This window comes from Misgurnus anguillicaudatus, chromosome 21 (assembly GCF_027580225.2).
Source record: "Misgurnus anguillicaudatus chromosome 21, ASM2758022v2, whole genome shotgun sequence".
NCBI lineage: Eukaryota > Metazoa > Chordata > Actinopteri > Cypriniformes > Cobitidae > Misgurnus > Misgurnus anguillicaudatus.
Genome location: NC_073357.2, coordinates 12032501 through 12037500, shown reverse-complemented (window position 1 = coordinate 12037500; position 5000 = coordinate 12032501). Strand labels below are relative to the sequence as shown.

Sequence of the window (5000 nt, the reverse complement as noted above, 5' to 3'; positions counted from 1 at the left end):
AGAAAAGCACATATGTGAAATAAGGAAAAGATGGAACGGTGAGATTTTATACAATAATGATGATACGAGGTTTGGCAGAGGAGTGGCTTTTTTAATAAGAGAAAATGTGAAAACTGTATGCAAGGTTATCTATAAAGATGATATTGGGAAATGTTTAGCAGTAGAAATGGAATATGAAGGCAAAAAACTGGTTGTGATAAATGTACATGCACCTACGGAGGAAAAAGAAAAGAGAGATTATTTTAATGATTTAAGGTCACTTTTAAAAAACCAACAAAATGTCTTGTTAATGGGGGATTTTAATACTGTGTTAAGTAAATTAGATATGGCAGATGGAATGGTTTTTAGAAATGATATGGGAAGGAGAGAGTTAAAATCAATAATGGAAAACAATAACTTGGTGGATGTTTGGAGAGAAAGGAATGAAAGAAGGCAATACTCAAGAAGACAAAGGGTGGGGAATTTCATGTGTCAAACAAGAATCGATTTTATTTTGTGTAACAGGAATTTAGAAGTTTTTATTGATAACGTGAGATACGATGAAACAAGCTTAAGTGATCACAAGCCGTTATATATGCAGATTGACTGGAGTACGTTAAAGAGAGGTCCAGGCGTGTGGGTTTTAAATGCTGAGGTTTTAAAAAGCAAAGGGTATGTTTTAGATATAAAGACGCTAATTGAAAAAGAAAAAGGAAATGCAATGTATATGGAAGATAAAAGATTGTGGTGGGAAAATTTGAAATATTTAGTTAAAATTCATACAATAAAATTGTGCAGATTAATTGAGAAATGTAAGAAATACAATGGACAGGAAATAAGAGAAAATTTAGAAAAAGAGATAAATCAGGGTAATAAGGACATGTTAAAGATAAAAGAATTGGAAAATAAACTTAAAGAAATGGAAGAAAAGAAATATGAAGGTGCAAGATTAAGGAGTAAAGCTCAGTTTCTTGTTGAAGGTGAAAAATGTACAAAATTTTTCTTTGACCTAGAAAGAAGAAAAGGGAAGTCTGAAATTATAAAAGTAGTGAAAAAGGAGAATGGAGAAGAAGTAAAGAGTAATGAATCAATTTTAATAGAAATGAAAAGGTATTATGAAAAATTGTTTACAACTGAGGGAGTGCAGGATGAAAAAGAAGAAATGTTAGAGAAGATAACAACTAAAATAGACAAGGAAGATATGAAGGATTGTGACAAAGAGATAAGTGAAGAGGAAATTGAAAGAGCGATAAATGAATTAAACAAAAACAAAAGTCCTGGAATTGATGGGTTGGGGAGTGAGTTTTATATTGTTTTTAGGGATATGTTAACCAGTATTTTAAAGGAAGTGTATGATGAGATCTTTAATAAGGGGCAGATGAATCTAAGAATGGGAATGGGTTTGATGAAAACAATATATAAGAAAAAAGGAGAGAAAACTGAACTAAAGAATTATAGGCCGCTTACGATGTTAAATACCGATTTGAAAATTTTATCAAAAATTTTAGCAAACAGACTGAAAGAAGTGATGCCGAGAATAATAAAGACAAATCAAGCATATGGGGTCAAAGGGAAAGACATAGCTGATACGACCCTAAGCATTAAAGATACAATTGGATACATGAAGGAGAGAAAAATGGAGGGATATGTTATAAGTTTAGATTTTGAAAAGGCTTTCGACAGGGTGGAACATGAATTTTTATTTGGGATTTTAAACCGTTTTGGATTTGGAGAAAATTTTATAAAGTGGGTGAAAATTTTATATAATGGACCGGTAACTAGAATTAAATGTAATGGGTTTTTAACGGAATGTTTTACACTAACAAGATCCATAAGACAAGGGTGTCCCATGTCAGCACTATTATATTCTTTAGTCGCGGAACCCTTGGGGTTGGCTATGAGGGAAGAAAAGGGAATAAAAGGTATTCACATAGAAGGGAATGTGGAAGGAGAAGCAATATTTCAGTATGCGGATGACACTACGCTTATTTTGAAAGACAGGGAGGGAGTTAAATGTGCAATGAAAATTGTACAACAATTTTGTAAAGCATCAGGAGGAAAAATTAACGAGGATAAAACTGTGTATATGAGATGTGGGAATGTGCAAGCTTTAACGAGTGACTTTGCTTTTAAAGAAGTGAATGAAATCAAGATTTTAGGAGTTTTAATGGGGGATGATGAAAGGAGAGCTAATGAAACAATGTGGGCAACTATTTTAGGAGATATTGAAAGAAGGTTACATTTTTGGAAATTGAGGACATTATGTCTTAAAGGGAAGGTTTTAATTTCGAATGTTTTAATGATGTCTAAGTTATGGTATGTCTTATATGTGTCATCTATGCCTCTGTGGATTGAAAAAAGATTAAAGAGATGTTTTTTAGACTTTATATGGGAAGGGAAACCCCCAAGAATAGCATATGACACATTGATTGGAGCTGTAGAGAAAGGTGGGATGGGCCTAATAGATGTAGCACAAAGAAAAAATAGTTTAAGGGTTAAAATGGTTAAAAAGTATCTGGATGATGGGAATGTAATGGTATGGAAAAAAACAATGCAATATTTTTTAAACAAATGTGGTAATTTTAATCTGGGAGAAGACATTTTATGGATGAAAACTAAAGCTTGGATGACGGAAAAGGTGCCGGATTTTTACAAGGAAATTATGAGTGCATGGGGGAAAGTTTTAACTTGTGTACAGTACATGCCTAGTGGAAGAGAGTGTATTTTAAACCAACCATTGTTTTTAAACAAGAACATTGTAAACCAAGGGAAAGAAGTGTTTTTTAAAAAGTGGTGGGATGTGGGAATTACAAAAGTGAGAGATGTTTTATATGAGTTTAAGGAGGGATTTTTACCTGTGCAGTACATTGTGGATACTATGGAGGAAGCAAAAGAAGAATATAGTAGACAAGAAATTGTAAATAAGTTTAAGATAATAAAAAGTGCAATACCTGATGATTGGATCAGGAAAATTGATAATAAAGAACAAGGGAAACAAGAGAAAGATGTGTATTTAATGTTGGGAGACAAAATAAGAGCTTTTAAGGAATGCACTGTGAAAATGTTGTATTGTTTTTTTAGAGATTGTATTTTTAAGAAACCTGTGGTGAATAAATACTGGTTACAGAAATACAAAGACTTGAAAGAAGAACATATATGGAGTAATATGAAGGGGAATTTTATTGAGTCAAAATTGGGGACCTTAGAATATTTAATTAGGCACAAGGCGATTTTTACTGATGTTTTATTGAACAAAATCGGGAGAGAGCAAAATGCAACTTGTAAAGTATGTAAAGAAGAAGATGAGGGTTTTTTTACATGTGTTTTTATGTTGTAAGCAATTGGAAAACTTTAATGAAAAATGTATAGGTTTGCTTGAAAGGTTGAGAGGTGAACAAGATAATAAAGAAATGGATTGGAACAAGGTGATAATGCTGGGAGAAAACAAATCATGTGAAAACAGAAAAGCGATTAACCTGTTTGTCATGCTGATTAAAAGTGCTATATGGGAAAGAAGAATTGTTGCAAAAAAAGAAAATACTGTTATAGATGTTGAAATAGTGTTTAAAAGAAAAGTTGAGATGTACTTAAAGCATTTGCACTGTTATTTTAAGGAGCAAAACAGGTTGGAGGAGTTTTATAATGTTTTTACTAAGGATGTGGGTACAATATTTGAAGATTTTAATTGGAAAATGCCTGACGATTATGGTTGATCTGTATAATATTTTGAATATGTGAAAGAGACATTTTTAGTGTGAAAAAAAGATGTTGAACTTTCAAATGTTTTGAAATATTTTATAATGATGTTTTTATTTTATTTTTGGTGGGATTTAAGATTGTGCCTGCCAAAAGTCTTTTAAAGAAGTCTATTTGTTGTTAAAGCACTCTCACTGTGTTAAATGTAATGTCTAAGAATATATAGAAATTATGTAATTGTGTGAATATGATTGTTATAATAAATAAATAAAAAATAAAAAAAGCACGCCCGCTCTCGTCTGATCTCGGAAGCCAAGCAGGGTCGGGCCTGGTTAGTACTTGGATGGGAGACCGCCTGGGAATACCAGGTGCTGTAAGCATTTAATTCTTTATTTAATTAATTATTTAATTATTTATTCATATAATTTTTTTCCAGAAATGCATCCTTTCTGTAAGCGTTCGCCGATGGCATGGCGTTGCCACATTAGTCTTGAAGTGGCTCTCGAATCGAGTCAGCGCTCGCTTACGGCCACACCACCCTGAGCACGCCCGCTCTCGTCTGATCTCGGAAGCCAAGCAGGGTCGGGCCTGGTTAGTACTTGGATGGGAGACCGCCTGGGAATACCAGGTGCTGTAAGCATTTAATTCTTTATTTAATTAATTATTTAATTATTTATTCATATAATTTTTTTCCAGAAATGCATCCTTTCTGTAAGCGTTCGCCGATGGCATGGCGTTGCCACATTAGTCTTGAAGTGGCTCTCGAATCGAGTCAGCGCTCGCTTACGGCCACACCACCCTGAGCACGCCCGCTCTCGTCTGATCTCGGAAGCCAAGCAGGGTCGGGCCTGGTTAGTACTTGGATGGGAGACCGCCTGGGAATACCAGGTGCTGTAAGCATTTAATTCTTTATTTAATTAATTATTTATTCATATAATTTTTTTCCAGAAATGCATCCTTTCTGTAAGCGTTCGCCGATGGCATGGCGTTGCCACATTAGTCTTGAAGTGGCTCTCGAATCGACTCAGCGCTCGCTTACGGCCACACCACCCTGAGCACGCCCGCTCTCGTCTGATCTCGGAAGCCAAGCAGGGTCGGGCCTGGTTAGTACTTGGATGGGAGACCGCCTGGGAATACCAGGTGCTGTAAGCATTTAATTAATTATTTATTCATATAATTTTTTTCCAGAAATGCATCCTTTCTGTAAGCGTTCGCCGATGGCATGGCGTTGCCACATTAGTCTTGAAGTGGCTCTCGAATCGAGTCAGCGCTCGCTTACGGCCACACCACCCTGAGCACGCCCGCTCTCGTCTGATCTCGGAAGC

The 5000-nt window shown here is 35.1% G+C and overlaps 4 non-coding genes across 4 annotated transcripts in view; all 4 read left to right on the top strand.

Moving 5' to 3' along the window:
- Window positions 1–4196: 4196 nt before the first annotated feature.
- LOC141354966 (5S ribosomal RNA) lies at window positions 4197–4315 on the top strand. The gene has a single exon (XR_012361393.1). It is a non-coding gene; the product is annotated as a 5S ribosomal RNA (ribosomal RNA).
- Window positions 4316–4456: 141 nt separating this feature from the next.
- On the top strand, window positions 4457–4575 carry LOC141354965 (5S ribosomal RNA). Its single transcript, XR_012361392.1, has one exon. It is a non-coding gene; the product is annotated as a 5S ribosomal RNA (ribosomal RNA).
- Window positions 4576–4708: 133 nt separating this feature from the next.
- LOC141354963 (5S ribosomal RNA) lies at window positions 4709–4827 on the top strand. Its single transcript, XR_012361390.1, has one exon. It is a non-coding gene; the product is annotated as a 5S ribosomal RNA (ribosomal RNA).
- Window positions 4828–4948: 121 nt separating this feature from the next.
- Window positions 4949–5000, top strand: part of LOC141358078 (5S ribosomal RNA) — a 119-nt gene continuing 67 nt past the window's right edge. The window contains exon 1 of the ribosomal RNA XR_012364567.1: window positions 4949–5000. This exon is cut by the window's right edge and continues 67 nt beyond it. This is a non-coding gene — a ribosomal RNA (5S ribosomal RNA).